The sequence below is a fragment of the Ranitomeya variabilis genome, chromosome 2, assembly GCF_051348905.1.
Source record: "Ranitomeya variabilis isolate aRanVar5 chromosome 2, aRanVar5.hap1, whole genome shotgun sequence".
NCBI classification, from domain to species: Eukaryota; Metazoa; Chordata; class Amphibia; order Anura; family Dendrobatidae; genus Ranitomeya; species Ranitomeya variabilis.
Window position 1 is genome coordinate 1,097,163,071 of NC_135233.1, and position 22,384 is coordinate 1,097,185,454.

At 44.1% G+C, this 22,384-nt stretch overlaps 1 pseudogene; it reads right to left on the reverse strand.

Moving 5' to 3' along the window:
* Window positions 1-4,406: 4,406 nt before the first annotated feature.
* Window positions 4,407-6,777, reverse strand: LOC143804073 (uncharacterized; annotated as a pseudogene).
* Between the last annotated feature and the right edge of the window lie 15,607 nt (window positions 6,778-22,384).

The following is a 22,384-nucleotide window of genomic DNA, read 5'->3' on the forward strand; positions in this document are numbered from 1 at the left end:
CGATAATCAATACAGGGTCTCAAGGAGCCATCCTTCTTGGCAACAAAAAAGAATCCCGCTCCCAATGGTGACGAAGACGGCCGAATATGCCCCTTCTCCAAAGACTCCTTAACATAGCTCCGCATGGCGTCATGCTCTGGCACAGACAGATTGAAAAGTCGGCCCTTAGGGAACTTACAGCCAGGAATCAAGTCAATAGCACAATCACAGTCCCTATGTGGAGGAAGGGAACTGGACTTGGGCTCATCAAATACATCCTGGAAATCTGACAAAAATTCAGGAACATCAGAAGAGGGGGAAAAGGAAATTGACATCAAAGGAACGTCACTATGTACCCCTTGACAACCCCAACTAGTCACAGACATAGATTTCCAATCCAGCACTGGATTGTGTACTTGTAACCATGGAAAACCCAGTACAACAACATCATGTAAATTATGCAATACCAGAAAACGCCAATCTTCATGATGTGCTGGAGCCATGCACATAGTCAGCTGAGTCCAATACTGAGGTTTATTTTTGGCCAACGGTGTAGCATCAATACCCCTCAAAGGAATAGGGCTCTGCAAAGGCTGCAAAGAAAAACCACAGCGCCTGGCGAATTCTAAGTCCATTAAGTTCAGGGCAGCGCCTGAATCCACAAATGCCATGACAGAAAAGGATGACAATGAGCAAAGCAGGGTCACAGACAGGAGAAATTTACCCTCTTAATACGCTTAGGGCAATCAGAAATAGCATGAGCAGAATCACCACAGTAAAAACACAGCCCATTCTGACGTCTGTATCCCCGCTGTTCTGCTCTAGTCAAAATCCTATCACATTGCATAGGCTCAGGACTCTGTTCAGAGGACGCTGCCATACGGTGCACCACTTTGCGCTCGCGCAGGCGCCGATCAATCTGAATGGCTAGAGACATAGATTCGCTCAAACCAACAGGCGTGGGGAACCCCACCATAACATCTTTAAGGGCTTCAGAAAGACCCTTTCTGAAAATTGCTGCCAGAGCTTCCTCATTCCATTTAGTGAGCACAGACCATTTTCTAAATTTCTGGCAGTATAATTCTGCCGCTTCCTGACCCTGACACAGGGCCAACAAGGTTTTTTCCGCATGATCCACAGAATTAGGTTCGTCCTACAATAATCCGAGCGATTGAAAAAATGCATCTACATTAAGCAATGCCGGATCCCCTGACTCAAGGGAGAATGTCCAGTCCTGAGGGTCACCACGCAGCAGAGAAATAACTATTTTAACTTGCTGAATGGGATCTCCAGAGGAACGGGGTTTCAGAGCAAAAAACAATTTGCAGTTATTTTTAAAGTTCAAAAACTTGGATCTATCCCCATAAGACAAATCTGGAGTCAAAATTCTAGGCTCTAAAGCCGGAGTCTGAACAACATAATCTTGGATACTCTGTACTCTTGCAGCAAGCTGATCCACACGAGAATAGAAGCCCTGAACATCCATGCCCGCACCCAAATCCTGAACCACCCAGAGATTAAGAGGAAGAAAAAAGACAAAACAGACTAAAGAAAAAAAAAATGGCTCAGAACTCTTTTTCTTTTCCTTCTTTTGAGATGCATTCAACTCATTTTGGCCCGTTGTACTGTTATGGACTTGTGATTTAGGAGCGACATGCGACTAGCTCTGAGCAGGTGGTAACTATACTGACCGCAGTTCCTGATCTTAACACAACACTAGAAGTAGCCGTGGGATGTTCCTGTCTCTCCCTAGACACCTCGTCACAGCCTAAGAGCTAACTACCCCTAAAGGTAGAAACAGCAAAGCTATCTTGCCTCAGAGAAAATCCCCAAAGGATAGGACAGTCCCCCACAAATAATGACTGTGAGTGGAGAGGGAAATGACATATGTAGAATGAAACAAGATGTAGCAAAGGAGGCCACTTCTAGCTAGATAGATAGTACAGGACAGAACACTGTGCGGTCAGTAATAAAAACTAGAAAAAGTCCACCGCAGAGAATGCAAAAATCTGCTGCCCAGAGCTTCCAGCTAGCTGAATAGATCCATACTGATAAGCTGGACAAATGAGAAAAACATAGAATATGCTGAACAATAAAGTCCACAACAAGTGGACTGCAAAAGGACAAGCAAGGACTTATCTTTGCTGAACAGGTCAGAGTGTCAGGGAAATCCAAAAGAGCCATGACTCCAAGCAGGAACAATTGACAACTGGCATTGATTGAGGGATAAGGCCAGACTAAAATAGCCGAGCCAGAAAGACGATCAGTGGAAGCAGCTGCTGATGCTAAATCCAAGAAGCAGCCATACCACTCAAAACCACCAGAGGGAGCCCAGGAGCAGAACTCACAAAAGTGCCACTTACAGCCACCGGAGGGAGCCCAAGAGCGGAATTCACAACAGGCCGCTCTACTAACGAATATAGATTATTCACTGCACTGAATATGCACTGCAAGGACGTGCAGGGACTGCGCCAGGAGCAGGTGAGTATTATTAGACAGCCCCCGCTCCCCCTCCCGACCCCTGGGTATGACTCGAGTATAAGCCGAGAGGGGGACTTTCAGCCCAAAAAAGTGGGCTGAAAATCTCGGCTTATACTTGAGTATATACGGTATATTAATTTCCTCTTGAGACACTTGTGACCAGGTTCCCAGGAACAGATCCCCTCAAGCCACAATTAGCATCTCCCCTCCAAGCGCTAGGAGGTGCCTAATGTTACTTTCTTCTTGGCCCTAGCTAGACCTCCTGGTGAGATATGGGGACACAATGTCTACTAGTCCCAAGGAAGTACCTGTTAACACCTAGGTGCGACTTGCCTTCAGGACAGATGTTACATTATCACTAGTCACACATATAACCCTAGACATATGTCATTACACACATATATATATACACATATTTCACCACACCTCGCTCCTTATGAACGTGCATGGGGGTTGACTTACAGGTCAGCTCCTGAGCACGTATCTGGTTCTGCTCCATCTTGGCGAGACAGGCCATCAGCATTGCCATGATCAACTCCCTTGTGCTGAATTGTGAAATCATATTGCTGAAGTATCAAACTCCATCTAAGCAATTTCCCATTGTCCCCAACTACTCTGTTGAGCCAACTCAATGGGTTATGATCTGTGATCACGGTGAAGTTGCGCCCATAGAGGTATGGTTGCAGCTTCTGCAGAGCCCACACAATTGCCAAACATTCTTTTTCAATGGTGGCATAAGCCACTTCTCTGGGCAGGAGTTTCCTGCTTAGGTACAGACCTCTACTTAGTCCCATGATGGTGAGGTACGATGCTTTAGCTATCTGCTCTAATAGCTCATCTATCCTCGGCATGGGGTAGACCTCACATGTAGTCAGCACATTTAATTTACTGTAGTCTACACAGAACCGGGTAGTACGGTCCTTTTTTGGGACAAGAACCACAGGCGAGGCCCAGGCACTCTGGGATTTTTGTATCACCTTGAGTTTCAGCATCTCCTCTACATGTTCCCTCATGTGTGCCTTCACCTCTGCTGACACACGGTATGCAGACTGCCGCACTGGGGGATTAGTACCAGCGTCCACATGGTGAACTGCTAAGTGTGTCCTCCCAGGCTCCCCTGTGAAGACTTCGGTGAACTCGCTGAGCTCCCCCATCAGCTCAGACCTCTGACTGTGGGATAGTTCAGGGTTAAACTCTGCTGACTCCAGGGACTCCATGTACTGAGTCCTGGCCCCCACATCCAGTAACAGATCAGCCTCCCCCTCTTCAGGCAGGCTACAGACAGGTAAGGCACAGGCCTCCCTGGCATGATGAGCCTTCAACATATTTACATGAAACACTTTCTGATGCTTTGCATGCTCATCTAGTGTCACCACATAATTTACATCATTCAGCTGCTGATGTACAGTATATGGTCCCTCCCATGCGGCCTGCAATTTATTCTGTAACATAGGGACCAACACCCAAACCTTCTGCCCTTCCTCGTAGGCCCTCAGTCTGGCATTATGGTCGTACCAGACCTTCTGGTTGATTTGGGCCTGGGTCACGTTCTCATAGGCCAGGTTGCTCAGATTTTGCATTCTCTCTCTGAGCCGCAGTACAAATTCGACCACAGACTCCTGTAGTTCTGGGGTCGTCCTCCCAACAGTCCTTAATCAAATAAAGTGGCCCCCTGACCCTCCTCCCATAAACCAGTTCAAAGGGGGAGAATCCAGTAGACGCCTGGGGTACCTCTCTGTAGGCAAACAACAGATGAGGGAGGTACCGCTCCCAGTCTCTCCCTTCAGTCTTCACCAGCATTTTGAGCATTTGCTTTAATGTTCCATTAAAATGCTCGCAGAGTCCGTTGGTTTGGGGATGATAGGCGCTGGCCACAAAATGCTGTACTTGTATTCTTTCACAGAGGCTTTCCATCAAATCAGACATGAACTGGGTTCCCTGATCGGTTAACATTTCCCTGGAGAAACCCACATGAGAGAACACAGTCAGTAAAGCATCCGCCACTTTGTCTGCTCGGATGGAGGACAGCGCCACAACTTCCGGGTATCGTGTAGCATAGTCCACCACTGTGAGGATGTACTTTTTGCCAGAGCTGCTAGGGATTGCAAGTGGCCCTATGATATCCACAGCCACTCTCTGGAAAGGTTCATTGATCACCGGCAGTGGTATCAATGGAGTTTTCTGTATATTCCCGGACTTCCCAACTCTCTGACAAACTACACATGATCGGCAGTAATTGGCAATATCTGTCCCCATCTTGGGCCAAGAGAAGTTATGTGTCAGGCGAGCTTTAGTCTTTTGTATTCCAAGGTGTCTGGCCAAAGGAATTTCATGGGCAATCCTCAATAATTGTTCCCTAAATGGATAAGGGACGATCAGCCGCCTTTCATAGTCCCAAGATTCTGTAGTATCCGTGGGGATAGTCTCTGTATACAGTCTGCCCTGGTCCCAGTATACTCTCTCTTTGTCAGAAGCAGCAGGGGGTCGGTCTGCAAGACATCTGTGCTCCTCCAGACTGACATCTGTCTGCAGGGCCTCATGGAAGCTCTGACTGTCAGCCCTGGCCTAGTGTGACTGCCAGGTGCTGGTCTGAAGCGGAGTCTTCAGTGTCTGTTATCAAGGACCTTGGTGGGTCTGCCATGTATGGAGGCTCCTGGACCACAGTATGGGCCTCCTGTCCTGGCAGTTCTGTCTGAGACTCATCCTCTAATCTCTGGGCCTGAGTCTGAGCCGCAGCCTGACTCCGGGTCACAGCCGCCACATAATTACAGTCCTGTGCATTGGGACATTTTCTCCTCCAACGGGATCTCAGGTGGGTCACTTTCTTCCACCTTCTCTGCATCATTTACTTGCAAGGGAGTAACATAGTGGGACACCATCCTCACCAGGTCCGTGCCTAGCAACACATTGGAGGGAATAGCCTCTGATACTCCCACTTCCCTCAGTCCTTTCCCTGCTCCCCAGTCCAGGTACACACAGGCCATGGGCACGGCAGGGCTGACCCCTCCAATCCCGGTTATAGACATAGTCTTTCCTGGTATGATATCGGCAGGGGTTATCATGGCAGGGGTTATCATGGCTGGACGCACCAGTGTCTCTGAGACCAATGGTGACTTTATTGCCAACAGTGACAGATTGGCAGTTCTCATTCGCCCTTGCATCAGAGCCGGCTACAAAGAGGACAGACGGTGGGGGCACAGACGGCTTTGTGGTGGTAGTTGGACGTTTCTCCCTATCAGGGCAGACATCGCTAACATGTCCCAATTTGTTGCAGGAGAAGCACCGGCATGCATCGCCTAGAGAATGTCTATTCCCCGGGGCCCCATAGGAGGTGGGCTTGGACAGCACTGGTGATCGGCCGACAGAGGGAGAAGGGTCCCCGTTTGGCTTACCTCCACTCCAGCTGAATCCCGATGGCTTCCGCACCTCAGGCATCCTGTTAGCCACATAGCAGTTCACAATCCTTGCAGCCTGATCCGCAATTTGTGGCTCCCGATCAAACACAAATTGTCGTACATCCGTGGGGCACATATGAAGAAATTGATCCTTGACCATAAGATCCGTTAAGTCCTCAAAACTGTTAACAGAAAGTCTCCTAATCCAGTAGTGGAACGTGGTCCTCAAGGTGCTCACAACATCCGCATAGCTGTCAGTGGATCCACGTTGTAGGTTCCGGAACTTTCTACGATACACTTCTGGTGTCAGGTTGTATTTCCTGATCAGGGCCTCTTTTATGGCCTCATAGTTCGCATCTAGCTTTGGTGGGAGGGCAGCAAAAACTTCCAGGGCTTTGCCTCTCAACCCTGGGGTAAGATACTGCGCCCACTGATCACGGGGTAGATGGTACTGCCTGCAGGTTTTTTCAAATCCCCGCAGGAAAGTATATAAGTCTGTATCCTTCTCCATCACAGGGAAGTTTTCAAGACGTAGTCTCCTTAGATTTATGTCCTGGGAGGGGGTTATCTGAGGACTGATACCCCGCTTTATTTGAGCCATCTGAAGCTGGAACGCTCTGTCCTCCTGGCGTTCTGCAGCCTCTCTCTCAGCTCGGTCCCGGCGTTCTGCAGCAGCAGGCTGACATTCTGCAGCCTCTCTCTCAGCCTGTCGTTCTGCAGCCTGTCGGTACTGTAGAATAAGCTGCATGCACAGATTGGGATCACTTGTTCCCAGCCGTTTTAAGTCCATTTGCAAAGTACAGTCCATAGGCTCCTCAGCACTGGCATTTCCATCAGGTATCTCCGGTGCGATAGGTGGCATTGCTGGGTCTCTCTGAGGTGGACTCTCTCCTTGGCCAGATGCTTCAGCACTTTGCTCCATGTCATGCTCAATCAAGGAACATATCAGCCGCTCTCTGGATCTGTCAGCTGTCTCTATTCCTCTCTGCTCACAGAGGCCGGTCAGAGCCTCTTTGCTCTGCTTCTTGTACTGGGCTGCCATATCGATGAACAGCCTTTGCCAAATAAAAGATAGAAAAGAAAAACGGGGAGGGGAAACTGTTTGCAAGTATGTCTAAGTAAGCGCTGAGTTGAACCTTGAAGAACTGGTGCACTCCTCGCAAGGATACCAATTCCCTAGTACAGGGAATAAATGCTTAAATCATGCACTAATGCTCTAATAGAAATAATTCTATCCCTCCGCTCTGCCACCAATTGTCACAGATCCCTACTCCGTGGCGTCACTTATTCGTCACTTGCCCGCTCTCACACGTGACTTGGGGTTGTGCCTGCAAGGGTTAATCTATCTCCCCACTCTTAGTCCAGCATTCAACCTCTGTCCTATGCTGTAATGGGAGCATTAATCACACACCGACCCAGGCCACACACCCGCTCATACACGCTGCCACCACTCACCAAATACACGGGCGATGAGTCCCGGAAATATTAATACTAATAATTTCTACCACTAATGAGGCTCACACACCTTAGGCTATGGATTCTTTTAGAACATTCAAGGTTCAACTTCTTGAAGTTTTATACTTTAATAACAAAAGGTTCAATGCTTACAATAAGAAAAAGGTATAAAAATATGATAATAAAAAGACATACAACTTATGCAAAACAGTATCAAAATGAACAGGAGAAACTTACAGAAATTATGTCGCTGGTAGTTGCTTTCTGCTCCCTGAGGGTAGGAAGAATGTAGATTGGATCACATCAGCTTCTCAGGCTGCCCCTATCATGTGAACACAATTCTCTGTCTGCAGCCTAAATTTATAACTTTGGTCTGGAGGTCAGGTTTCTAGACCGGCCCCCTCAGATTAATATCATAATTGCTGGCTTTTTGATTGGCCACGGCTGCTCTACTAATGACTATACCGTATATACTCGAGTATAAGCCGACCCGAGTATAAGCCGACCCCCCCCTAATTTTGCCACAAAATACTGGGAAAACTTAATGACTCGAGTATAAGCCTAGGGTGGAAAATGCAGCAGCTACTGGTAAATTTCAAAAATAAAAATAGATACCAATAAAAGTAAAATTAATTGAGACATCAGTAGTTAAGTGTTTTTGAATATCCATATTGAATCAGGAGCCCCATATAATGCTCCAGACAGTTTATGATGGTCTCCATAAGAGGCTCCATATTAAAATATGCCCCATATAATCCTGTATAAAGGGTAATAATGGCCCCATAAGATGCTCCATACAGATATTTGTCCCATATAATGCTGCACGTGGCCCCATACAGATATTTGCCCCCATATCATGCTGCACATGGCCACATAAGATACTCCATACAGATATTTGCCCCATATAATGCTGCACATGACCCCATATAATGCTGCACATGGCCACATAGAGATGCCCCATACAGATATTTGCCCCGATATCATGCTGCACATGGCCCCATATAATCCTGCACATGGCCCCATAAGATGCCCCATACAGATATTTGCCCCATATCATGCTGCACATGGCCACATAAGATGCCCCATACAGATATATGCCCCCATATCATGCTGCACATGGCCACATAAGATGCCCCATACAGATATTTGCCCCATATGCTGTTGCTGCGATTAAAAAAATAAAAACATTACATACTCACCTCTCCGGCCCCCGGCACTTGCTATAGTCACCTGCTCCCCGTTCCACCGCTGACCCCCGCTGTGTCTTCCCATCCTCCGCACCGATGTTTAGGAAGAGGGCGGAGCACTAATCGCATCACCGCACCCTCTGACCTGAGCGTCACTGCAGAAGACACAGTGGCACTGACAGTGGAATGAGGAGCAGGTGACTATCGCGCACTGCACCCCCGTCATACTCACCTGCTCCCGGCGAGGTCCCTTTACGTCTGTTCCCCGGCACCGCATTTTCTTCCTGTAGTGAGCGGTCACCGTTACCGCTCATTACAGTAATGAATATGCGGCTCCACCCCTATGGGAGGTGGAGCCGCATATTCATTACTGTAATGAGCGGTACCATGTGACCGCTCACTACAGGAAGAAACTGCAGCGCCGGGAAGCAGGGACATGCAGGGACCGCGCCAGGAGCAGGTGAGTATTATTAAACAGCCCCCCCTCCCCCTCCCGACCCCTGGGTATGACTCGAGTATAAGCCGAGAGGGGGAGTTTCAGCCCAAAAAAGTGGGCTGAAAATCTCGGCTTATACTCGAGCATATATGGTATATTATTTTCCTCTTGAGACCAGGTTTCCAGGAACAGATCCCCTCAGGCCACAATTAGCATCTCCCCTCCAAGACATAGGAGGTGCCAAATGTTACCTTCTTCTTGGCCCTAGCTAGACCTCCTGGTGAGATATGGGGACACAATGTCTACTAGTCCCAAGGAAGTACCTGTTAACACCTAGGTGCGACTTGCCTTCAGGACAGATGTTACATTATCACTTATCACACATATAACCCTAGACATATGTCACTACACACAGATATATATACACACATATTTCACCACACCGTATCTGAAAAAAAAAAAAAAATTAAAAGAAAAAGGCAAATCGTTAATAAAAAAAACCCCCCAAAACCTAAGTCAGAAACTGGGCTGGGCGGTCCAGACCCATGTCTGCCTCCTACTGACATTAAAGGGCCACTGTCACCCCCCTCCAGCCGTTATAAACTAAAAGAACCACCTTGTGCAGCAGTAATGCTGCATTCTAACAAGGTGGCTCTTTTAGTTTTTGGTGCATGTATTCCCAAAATAAAGCATTTATAACTTCTCCAAAATACCTGTCTTTCGCCATGGAGGCAGGTCCTCACCCCTCTGCTTGAAACACCACACTCAAATCTTCAGGGGCGCCGGGCACCGCCCCTTCCGCGCTGTTTTCGCATGAAATCCGGCGCCTGCGCTGTGTAGTACTGTCTGGTGCAGGCGCAGTGAGCTTTGGCCGTCTGACCTCACAGCCAGGCTTGCAGACTGCGCCAGTGTGGCCACCCACCTTGGTAATCCCAGCCCCGCAGTGTGTAATGCATTATGCCACAGTGCGGGGCAGGGATTCCTGGGCTGCGCACTGCGTGTGTCTGCCTCTCACCCAGGTCCCCGCCTTACAGAGTCTGTATATTCAGCTGATCGTGCCTCCTCCGAGCAATCGCCGGGAAAGAACCAACCTTGCAAAATTGCTGCTAGCTGGTGCGTGTTTTGTCTGGGTGTGTTCGTTAGGTGTATGGCTCAGGCACTGAATAGGGGTGATCTTTACCCAGCGATAAGGAAAGTTATATACTGATGTGGCCATAAATTATACCGCACTATGGATCTATATTGGTTGTTGGGGGAGCATTATACCGCACTGCAGATCAATAAACGGAGAGGTGGGAGCATTATACCGCACTGTTCAATGCACCGATATACGCTGATGGGGGAGCATTATACCGCACTGTGGACCGATATATGCTGATGGGGGAGCATTATACCGCACTGTGGACCAATTTATGGTGATGGGGGAGCATTATACCTCAGTGAGGACCGATATACGGTGATGGGGGAGCATTATACCACACTGTGCAGCATTATACGTTATGGGGTTCAGGCTGAATAATATAGTTTTATTTCTGTATTGATATAGATATATGTAGAAGAATGTAAATGTATTGCTTTGTCTTCCTGAAAGAAAGTATCACCTTATTGGCTTGGTGTACACGTCAGGATCTTTCCCTTTTTTTTTTTTTTTTGTTGGGGGGGGGGTGGTTTTAGCAAAAAAAAAAATATATGCTTTACAATATTACACACTTTTTTGCTTTGTTTATGTACATGCAGCATATTTTTTCCAATGCAGAATTGCATTACTTCAAACAACAAGGCATGTTCATTCTTTTTGTGGAATTGCGGTGATTAATGAAACATACAAAGTCCTTTATACAAATACTATCCGCAAATAACAATGGCCACCATGCGTGAATTAAGTGGATCATGTGCGGATGGTACCCAGGGGGGAGGAGAGGAGAGTCTCCTCCAGGCCCGGTGTTCAATATAATGTAAAAGACAAATTAAAAAAATAATTAACAGTCTGACAATTGTCACCTACCTGTCAATCATTTTTAAATGTGATGCAACAGATCGCTTGTACAAAGCTAGCATTCTGTAAGCTAATTACGGTAATAAAACTATTTTGTGTTTTGTGTGAAAATGAAAGTCCAATTCTGCATGGATTTAAAGTTCGACTGTTATTTCCAGAATTGACGTTGAAATTAATGTATCACCTCAGGACGTCTGCACATAGCCAAAAAAAGGATTGGAAATTATAACTAAGGTCTCGATTACATTTTTTTCTTTATTTTTAAAAATAGATATATATATATATATATATATTATATTTACATATATATAAAATCCATCTACCGCTGTGTATATATCTATAAATAAAAAGATTTTTAATTATATCTTTTTAGGTATAAGAAAAATAAAAAGTCAACATTTAAAAAATAACATCATTATTGTGGTAATCATTACTGAATTACTGTACTGATTATATTATTATGGTAGGCAATAAAGAGGAGACTGTACCTAACATGGTAAGTAAATTCTGCTTTAAACAACAACAAAAAAAATGGTGTGCACTCACGTTTCAGTTGGAAGGCTTTTTGAGGCTAAGCACAACTGCTGTCTACTCCCTGTTACCTGTCTGCACCCATGGCCTCACTGCCTTCCCCGCCAATGCAAATATGGCCATCTGGCTTTTTCTTTTCATGTGAGTGATAGACAAATGATGTAAATTTTTAGTCCATTTGTCTAAAGAAGTTTTGTTGGTGGTTTTTCCCAACAAAAAAAAAATGTAAAAAAAAATTTAAATCACCCAAAATTACCCATACAGGTGGAGCCGCATATTCATTTCGGTAATGAGCGGTAACTGTGACCGCTCAATACAGGAAGAAGATGCAGCGCTGGAAGAAGCAGGGACGTCCAGGGACCGCGCCAGCAGTAGGTGAGTATACAGCGCTGCGCAGCGCTGCGCGATATTTACCACTCCTCGTTCCGGTGCGGCTCTGTCATCAGCGTCCTCTGGCTGTGATGCTCAGGTCAGAGGGCGCGGTGACGTAGTCAGTGCGCGCCCTCTGCTGAACGTCAGTGCTGAAGACGGAGCCGCACGAGGAGCAGGTAAATATTGAAAGTGCCGGGGGTCCTGAGCGAAGAGAGGTGAGTATGTGATTTTTATTTTTTTTTTATCGCAGCAAAAGCATATGGGGCAGTGACTGTACGGATCATCTGTATGGGGCCATAACGATTGTGCAGCACTATAAGGGGCAGGGACTGTACGGAGCATCTTATGGGGCCATAACACTTGTGCAGCACTATATGGGGCAGTGACTGTGCGGAGCATCTTATGGGGCCATAACGATTGTGCAGCACTAAAAGGGGCAGTGGCTGTGCGGAGCATCTTATGGGGCCATAACACTTGTGCAGCACTATAAGGGGCAGTGGCTGTGCGGAGCATCTTATGGGGCCATAACGATTGTGCAGCACTATAAGGGGCAGTGACTGTACGGAGCATCTTATGGGGCCATAACGTTTGTGCAGCACTGTAAGGGGCAGTGTCTGTAAGGAGCATCTTATGGGGCCATAACGATTGTGCAGCACTATAAGGGGCAGTGACTGTACGGAGCATCTTACGGGGCCATAACGTTTGTGCAGCACTATAAGGGGCAGTGACTGTACGGAGCATCTTACGGGGCCATAACGTTTGTGCAGCACTATAAGGGGCAGTGGCTGTGCGGAGCATCTTATGGGGCCATAATGTTTGTGCAGCACTATAAGGGGCAGTGACTGTACGGAGCATCTGTATGGGGCCATAACGATTGTGCAGCACTATAAGGGGCAGTGGCTGTGCGGAGCATCTTATGGGGCCATAATGTTTGTGCAGCACTATAAGGGGCAGTGACTGTGCGGAGCATCTTATGGGGCCATAACGTTTGTGCAGCACTATAAGGGGGCAGTGGCTGTGCGGAGCATCTTATGGGGCCATAACGATTGTGCAGCACTATAAGGGGCAGTGACTGTACGGAGCATCTTATGGGGCCATAACGATTGTGCAGCACTATAAGGGGCAGTGACTGTACGGAGCATCTTATGGGGCCATAATGATTGTGCAGCACTATAAGGGGCAGTGACTGTAGGGAGCATCTTATGGGGCCATAATGATTGTGCAGCACTATAAGGGGCAGTGACTGTAGGGAGCATCTTATGGGGCCATAACGTTTGTGCAGCACTATAAGGGGCAGTGACTGTACGGTGCATCTTATGGGGCCATAACCTTTGTGCAGCACTATAAGGGGGGGCAGTGACTGTATGGAGCATCTTATGGGGCCATAACGATTGTGCAGCACTATAAGGGGGGGCAGTGACTGTATGGAGCATCTTATGGGGCCATAACGTTTGTGCAGCACTATAAGGGGGCAGTGACTGTACAGAGCATCTTATGGGGCCCTTATTACCCTTTATGCAGGATTATATGGGGCATATATTAATATGGAGCATCTAATGGGGCCCATCAAACTTTATGGAGCATTATATGGGGCTCCTGATTCAATATGGATATTCAAAAACACTTAACCTACTGATGTCTCAATTAATTTTACTTTTATTGGTATCTATTTTAACTTTTGAAATTCACCGGTAGCTGCTGCATTTTCCACCCTAGACTTATACTCGAGTCATTAAGTTTTCCCAGTTTTTTGTGGCAAAATTAGGGGGGGGGTCGGCTTATACTCGGGTCGGCTTATACTCGAGTATATACGGTACCTTTTTTTATTCAGAAATCATAATAACATGAAAAATAGGAAAATACTAATTGCAAAATATTTCAGTTGGAATCTTCATTAACATGCTAAATAATTTAATAAAATTTGAATATCCGCATGATAACTTTTGGTCACAATAGTGTGAAATTTTTTATTTTTAGGGGTATGTCAAAACTATAATGATTGAACACTCCCATGTAACAGATTATTTTGAATAGTTTCAGATTTAGTTTAACCCGTCTGTTAGAGGGACACCGTAACACCGTGCCATAAAGTGGTGTAACGTTGTACGTTAAGAACGACATTTAACCCCTTTACCCCAAGGGTGGTTTGCACGTTAATGACCAGGCCAATTTTTACAATTCTGACCACTGTCCCTTTATGAGGTTATAACTCTGGAACGCTTCAACGGATCTTGGCGATTCTGACTCTGTTTTCTCGTGAGATATTCTACTTCATGATAGTGGTAAAATTTCTGCGATATAACTTGCGTTTATTTGTGAAAAAAAACGAAATTTGGCAAAAATTTTTGAAAATTTCACAATTTTCCAGCTTTGAATTTTTATGCCCTTAAATCACAGAGATATGTCACACAAAATACTTAATAAGTAACATTTCCCACATGTCTACTTTACATCAGCACAATTTAGGAACCAAAATTTTTTTTTGTTAGGGAATTATAAGGGTTAAAAGTTGACCAGCAATTTCTCATTTTTACAACACCATTTTTTTTTAGGGACCACATCTCATTTGAAGTCATTTTGAGGGGTCTATATGATAGAAAATACCCAAGTGTGACACCATTCTAAAAACTGCACCCCTCAAGGTGCTCAAAACCACATTCAAGAAGTTTATTAACCCTTCAGGTGTTTCACAGGAATTTTTGGAATGTTTAAATAAAAATGAACATTTAACTTTTTTTTACACAAAATTTATTTCAGCTCCAATTGGTTTTATTTTACCAAGGGTAACAGGAGAAAATGGACCCCAAAAGTTGTTGTACAATTTGTGCTGAGTACGCTGATACCCCATATGTGGGGGTAAACCACTGTTTGGGCGCATGACAGAGCTCGGAAGGGAAGGAGCGCCATTTGACTTTTCAATGCAAAATTGACTGGAATTGAGATGGGACGCCATGTTGCGTTTGGAGAGCCCCTGATGTGCCTAAACATTGAAACCCCCCACAAGTGACACCATTTTGGAAAGTAGACCCCCTAAGGAACTTATCTAGATGTGTGGTGAGCACATTGACCCACCAAGTGCTTCACAGAAGTTTATAATGCAGAGCCGTAAAAATAAAAAATCATTTTTTCCCAAAAATTATCTTTTCGCTCCCAATTTTTTATTTTCCCAAGTGTAAGAGAAGAAATTAGACCACAAAACTTGTTGTGCAATTTGTCCTGAGTACGCTGATACCCCATATGTGGGGGTAAACGACTGTTTGGGCGCATGGCAGAGCTCGGAAGGGAAGGAGCGCCATTTGACTTTTCAATGCAAAATTGACTGGAATTAAGATGGGACGCCATGTCACGTTTGGAGAGCCAATGATGTGCCTAAACATTGATACCCCCCACAAGTGACACCATTTTGTAAAGTAGACCCCCTAAGGAACTTATATAGATGTGTTTTGAGAGCTTTGATCCCCCAAGTGTTTCACTACAGTTAATAACGCAGAGCCGTGAAAATAAAAATTCTTTTTTTTTTTTCACAAAAATAATTTTTTAGCCCCCAGTTTTGTATTTTCACAAGGGTAACAGGATAAATTGGACCCCAAAAGTTGTTGTCCAATTTGTCCTGAGTACGCTGATACCCCATATGTGGGGGGGAACCACTGTTTGGGCGCATGGCAGAGCTCGGAAGGGAAGGAGCGCCATTTGGAAGGCAGACTTAGATGGATTGGTTTGCAGGCGTCACGTTGCATTTGCGGAGCCCCTGATGTACCCGAACAGTATAAACCCCCCACAAGTGACCCCATATTGAAAACTAGACCTCCCAAGGAACTTATCTAGATGTGTTGTGAGAACTTTGAACCCCCAAGTGTTTCACTACAGTTCATAACGCAGAGCCGTGAAAATAAAAAATCTTTTTCTCTCACAAAAATGATTTTTAGCCCCCCAAATTTATATTTTCCCAAGGGTAGCAAGAGAACTAGGACCCCAAAAGTTGTTGTCCAATTTGTCCCGAGTACGCTGATGCCCCATATGTTGGAGTAAACCCCTGTTTGGGCGCATGGGAGAGCTCGGAAGGGAAGGAGCACTGTTTTAATTTTTCAATGCAGAATTGGCTGGAATTGAGATCGGATGCCATGTCGCATTTGGAGAGCCCCTGATGTGCCGAAACAGTAGAAACTCCCCAATTCTAACTGAAACCCTAATCCAAACACACCCCTAACCCTAATCTCAACGGTAACCCTAACCACACCCCTAACCCTGACACACCCTTAGCTCTAATCCCAACCCTAATCCCAACCGTAAATGTAATCCAAACTCTAACCCTAACTTTAGCCCCAACCCTAACCCTAGCCCTAACCCTAATGGGAAAATGGAAATAAATACAATTTTATTATTTTTCCCTAACTAAGGGGGTGATGAAGGGGGGTTTGATTTACTTTTATAGCATTTTTTATAGTGGATTTTTATGATTGGCAGCCGTCACACACTAAAAGACGCTTTTTATGGCAAAAAAGTTTTTGCGTCTCCACATTTTGAGACCTATAATTTTTCCATATTTTGGTCCACAGAGTCATGTGAGGTCTTGTTTTTTGCAGGACGAGTTGACATTTTTATTGGTAACATTTTCGGACACGTGGCAGTTTTTGATCACTTTTTATTCCGATTTTTGTGAGGCAGAATGACAAAAAAAACCAGCTATTCATGAATTTCTTTTGGGGGAGGCGTTTATACTGTTCTGCGTTTGGTAAAATGGATAAAGCAGTTTTATTCTTCGGGTCAGTACGATTACAGCGATATCTCATTTACATCTTTTTTTATGTTTTGGCGCTTTTCTACGATAAAAACTATTTTATAGAATAAATAATTATTTTGGCATCGCTTTATTCTGAGGACTATAACTTTTTTATTTTTTATTTGATGATGCTGTATGGCGGCTCGTTTTTTGCAGGACAAGATGACGTTTTCAGCGGTACCATGGTTATTTATATCCGTCTTTTTGATCGTGTGTTATTCCACTTTTTGTTCGGCGGTATGATAATAAAGCGTTGTTTTTTGCCTCGTTTTTTTTTTCCTACGGTGTTCACTGAAGGGGTTAACTAGTGATATAGTTTTATAGGTGGGGTCGTTATGGACGCGGCGATACTAAATATGTGTACTTTTATTGTTTTTTTATTATTTAGATAAAGAAATGTATTTATGGGAATAATATATTTTTATCTTCTTTATTTAGGAATTTTTTTTTTTTTTACACGTGGTTTTTTTTTTTACTTTTTTACTTTGTCCCAGGGGGGGATATCACAGATCGCTGATCTGACTGTTTGCACAGCACTCTATCAGATCACCGATCTCACTTACAGCACTGCAGGCTTACCAAGCGCCTGCTCTGAGCAGGCACTCGGTAAGCCACCTCCCTCCCTGCAGGACCCGGATGCAGCGGCCATCTTGGATCCGGGCACCTGCAGCGAGGAGAAGGTAAGAGACCCTCGCAGCAACGCGATCACATCGCGTTTCTCCGGGGGTCTCAGAGAGCCCCCTCCCTGCGCGATGCTTCCCTGTACTGCAGGCACACCGCGATCATGATTGATCACGGTGTGCCGGGGGTTAATGTGCCAGAGGCGGTCTGTGAAAGCTCGTGGCACATAGTGCCGGATGTCAGCTGCGATAGTCAGTTGACACCTGGCCGCGATAGTCCGCGCTCCCCCCGTGAGCGCCGCCGATCGCGCTGGACATACTATCCCGTCGGTGGTCATACGGGCCCACCCCACCTCGATGGGATAGTATGTCCAATGTCAGAAAGGGGTTAATGCAAAGTCTGACGCATCGGTAACGCACGACAACAATGGGCGTGCGCTAGCACTGTGCCATCAGGAGTAACACAACCCGAGAAGCGGTCTGCTGAATTTCAGGGTCCATCACCGCTATCGCAGATTGAGCGAGCAGATGCTCTATCTGCGCTTGCGTCCAGCAATAACGGCGCTTGAGATAAAAGCACAAAGTTTACTTATGTGTTTAACGGGCTGAAATTAATGCAATATCAACCAGGCCTAATGGAAACAGCCGCTATATATTTGAAATTGGCAAAAAATGTCTGTGTCAAAATGTCATCAATGCGCCTGTTGATAAGTACACTTAATATTTATTTTTTGTTTTTCAATGTTTATTATCTTTTTTGATTCGATAAGCAATATATGGTCTTTCTTTCTGTACACTGTTTCATCCTTTGCTTTTTTTTTTGGTATGTATACATACAATAGTAAAAGATCGGTTTGTGACATTATCAAAGTGGTTTACAGGAGAAACAGGTTTAAAGTAATACTTTTTGATTTAATTATGTTAATTTTGTCGTGAACTTTATCCTTGTGACATGTTGGCACATTTGTAAACCATAACTTTATATATAAAATAATTTTTAAATTAAAATTTAACCCAAAAAAATTTTTTTAGGAGGAAGTCGAGCACATAGTCCTAACTGATGGTGACGACTTTGTTATGCAAATTTCACCTTCACCAGAATCACATTTGATTATTGAAAGCAACTACACATTGGTGTCATGCTTTGTTGAGGAAGATTCTCTGACTATCCAGGTATTCTTTATTTTAATGTTATGTGTTTTATTGTTATTAAACATTAGATTACGTCGACAATTGTGTCACGATAAACTATGACATTTATTCTGATTTTGTAGCTTTGACTGTTAACACCCGTGCTGCGTGCTTTAACTACCCTTCTCTGTGTTTTTGTTTGCCAAGAAGTGTATGTGTAGATCCCTAAACACTCATGCCCCTACAATAAAAACTTTTAGTGTGCCTTTATCAATACATTTTTTTGGGGGGATTTACAGTCTTTGTTTGAAGAGGAAGCACAGGATATTGCTAATTGTAACGACAATGTATCTTTGGAACATGAAGTCACTAACGCCATTGCTACTATTTCACTACAAAATGCTGATTTGAACTCGGACCAAGAGTATGATAGTGATGAAGAGGTATGTCAAACTACATTATAAAACTTTATAATATACTAGATGGTAGCCCTGATTCTAAAAAAATCGGTTCTTCTACAATATGTATTTAGTTTTACTATGAATCTTTTTGAAGAATATAATTATTATACAGGGTTCGGCTGGATGGGTACTAACAATTTGCAAAGCGTGGTTAGAATCCTGCTCAAAATTGTTGCTGGACTGCGACTCTCGATGATTGTTAGCGTCACGCAACGTAGTATATAGCACTGACACGTACTATATGACAGCCCACGGAGTGTCATGAACTGCCACATTGTACATAGCACAACCACTTAGTATACAGCAATGTGTGAACCATATGTCTGTAAAAAAAAATATTATTAAACTAAAACCTCATGATATGCTCACCCTCCAATGGTCCACGGATAGATCCCAGGAGTTCTGTGAGGCTCCTATGGCAGATGCATTGCGCTCTCTAGAGACCGCTACGTCATCACTTTGCAAGACCGCAATGCATGTACTAGAACGTTGGGAGGAGCGGGGAAGTAAACAGAAATTGATAATATAATTTTTTTTTTTGTTACTATTTATTGTTAACAAATTATTTTTACTATTGATGCTGCATAGGCAGCATCAATAGTCCAAAATGGTTAACACAGGGTTAATAGCAGCGTTAAGGGACTGCCTTACACCACCTAATGACACGTTGTAACGCAGACATTAACCATTAGAGATTGATAAAAGGAGGGGATTATGTAGGGGGTTGCTACGTGGAGTAAGTAGCTGATTTCTCAGCATGACCGGCGGTCCCGTCGATGATTGGTCGCGACCAATCTGCACCTTTGGATTTCCATGACAGACATAAAGACAGACAGACAGACGGAAGTTACTCTTAGACATTCATATAGTTGATTTGTATGGGGTAGCTATTGAGTGTATTACTTTTGGATAGACATTTATACATGATAATTTGAAACCATCTTATTCGACTAAATTTAAAACTTTAAGATACAAATAATATCGATATACTCCGTTGCAAATAAATTAAACAATTTATAAAAATTTGACCTGTATTGCATCCACGTGGCAGTGTAAATTTCTATATCGCTATGATTGAATTTACCAATAAAAAAACCAAAAAAAAACCTTACAGGGACTCTAACACCGTAAATCGATGTTAATGTAAGCTCAACGTCCTCATGGGCTTATCTCCAGTATTCTGTAATGCTGGAGATAAACCGACAAAGATACCTAAAATAGTTGAAGAAGAGGTTCGAATATATTCATCCGGGGGCCGTCACGCAACAATGGGCGTCTCAGGTGTGGTACAGCGCCTCCCATACTCGGTTCTAAACGTCCTCTTCTGGTCTTGAAGCGGCAGCTTTGGCGCAGGCGTACCTTGTCTGCCTTTGTGATGTCAGACGAAAGTACAGCAGTGCGCAGGTCTTCTCTGACCTTTACGGAGCATGCGCACGTAAGTACTTGTCTCTGCCCTCAACAGGGCAAAGTACGCCTGTGCTGTAGCCGTGGCTTGAACACCGGAAGAGGACGTAATGGAATGAAGATAGGTGCCGTACCAACCATGAGACAACCCTTTCAACCGACCGCTCCTTGGTGAGTACAATCTAACCTTTTTTTAAACAATTAAAGGATACATTGGCGGCTTATCAACAGATTTTGATTATGCCTTACAGAATGCTGTAGATAAGCCCCTGATGACGGTGAGCTTACCACTGCATCTGTTTTGGGGTAGACCGGTTAGCAGGCATTTATATAGTTATATAATAGTGTGTCATTTTCTTTTATTGGTTTTTCGATAAATTTTTAACTGTACGCTATAACTTGGCATAACATAAAACCATTGCTAATTTGAAGGACTCTTGCAATGTGAAGCCATGAGTGCACCATAAATCATTTTTTGTTATTAAAAAAAGGTATTAACAAATACATCTTAACAAATTTCCACCAAAAACAAAGGTTTGGAAATATTATCTATTACACCGGTGTGAGCCTTGTAACCTTTTTTTGGTTTCACATTTGTTTTTTCAGGATTTGAACATATAATAACTTAGTTAGATTATTTAAGTGGTTAAACTCATCCCTTTTTTGTTTTTTATTTTTTTGTGTGCCTTTTGCTTTTTTGTAAACACATACCTTTTCCTGCTTTTCACTTTAGATGAAAATTATGCTGTCAGAACTAAAAAAAAAAAAAAGTTTGGGAGTAACTGAAAATACTGACTGCTTTCCATCCAATCCATTGGTGGTAGACAACGCAAGATATATAGAATTTGGTGAAGACACTGATGAAGATAGAAATCGGAAAATCTGATTGGTGCCAGTGTGGAAAATGTGTCCCAATGCCAACCAATATAGAATCGATATGTTGCAAAGAGATTTCAAATGCGGAAGGAATATTTGGAAAATCTTAATTGTATTACAGAACATGAATATTTCAACACTTTCTGTGAACGTGAGGCAACAGTTAATATACTTGTAACAACAGTGTGTCTTGATTCCCGTCCTCCTCCCCAAAAAATTCTTCATAGGTAAGTATAGTAACGACAGTTTGAAATATACACAACACACATTCATTTAAATCCGACATGTCATAAGATGTGATACACTTTTGACTGCGTGTATAACTTTCAGGACGTATCACACGACATCTGCGTCATTAAAATCACTGAAAAACAGCCCTGTGCCGTATATGGTGTTTCACCGAATAATGACGTATAAGCGGATTTTGGTAAAGGGATTACTACAATGTAAACATACATACACAACTGTTATGATCCGGTGACCTTGGAGCCGCATGAGACTTTCTCAGGAGTAGGTGGAACCTGTACTTACCGCAAACCCTAAACTGTCACCGCAACTAGAAGTAGCCGTGGGGTGTACCTAACACATCGTAGACACCTCGACACAGCCGGGGGACTAAATAACCCTATAGATGGAAATGGGAATTCTATCTTGCCTCAGAGCAGAACCCCAAAGGATAGGCAGCCCCCCACAAATATTGACTGTGAGTATTAGAGGAAAGACACACGCAGGCAGAAATCAGGATTTAGCAAAAGAGGCCAAGCTAGCTAAATAGGAAAGGATAGGATAGAATACTAAGCAGTCAGTATTAAAACCCTAAAAATATCCACAGCAGATAATACAAAAATTCCACCATCTAACTAAAGACATGGAATGTAAATCTGCATCTCCTGAGAATCCAACTTGACTGAGATATCCAAACACAGTCTAGGCTGGACAAGAAAAAACATTGAATAGTATTGAATAATAAAGCACACAGCATGTGTGCTGCAGAAACAAAACCAGACACTTATCTTTGCTGATTTGGCAGCAGGGCAGGAGGAACCAGACAGATGCAAAACCTCCAAGAACAATGGACAACTGGCAAGGGCTAATTAATCCTGCACACCTAAATATCCCAGTCAGAGCTGCAATCAGCAGGGACACCTGCCCAGGATTGCAACCCAGGAACAACTGCATTACTACCAACAACCACCGGAGGGAACCCAAGAGCAGAATTCACAACACACATTTCTTTGGGGTGATAGTCAAGTGTCTTTTGGTTCATTGGACAACGTTGC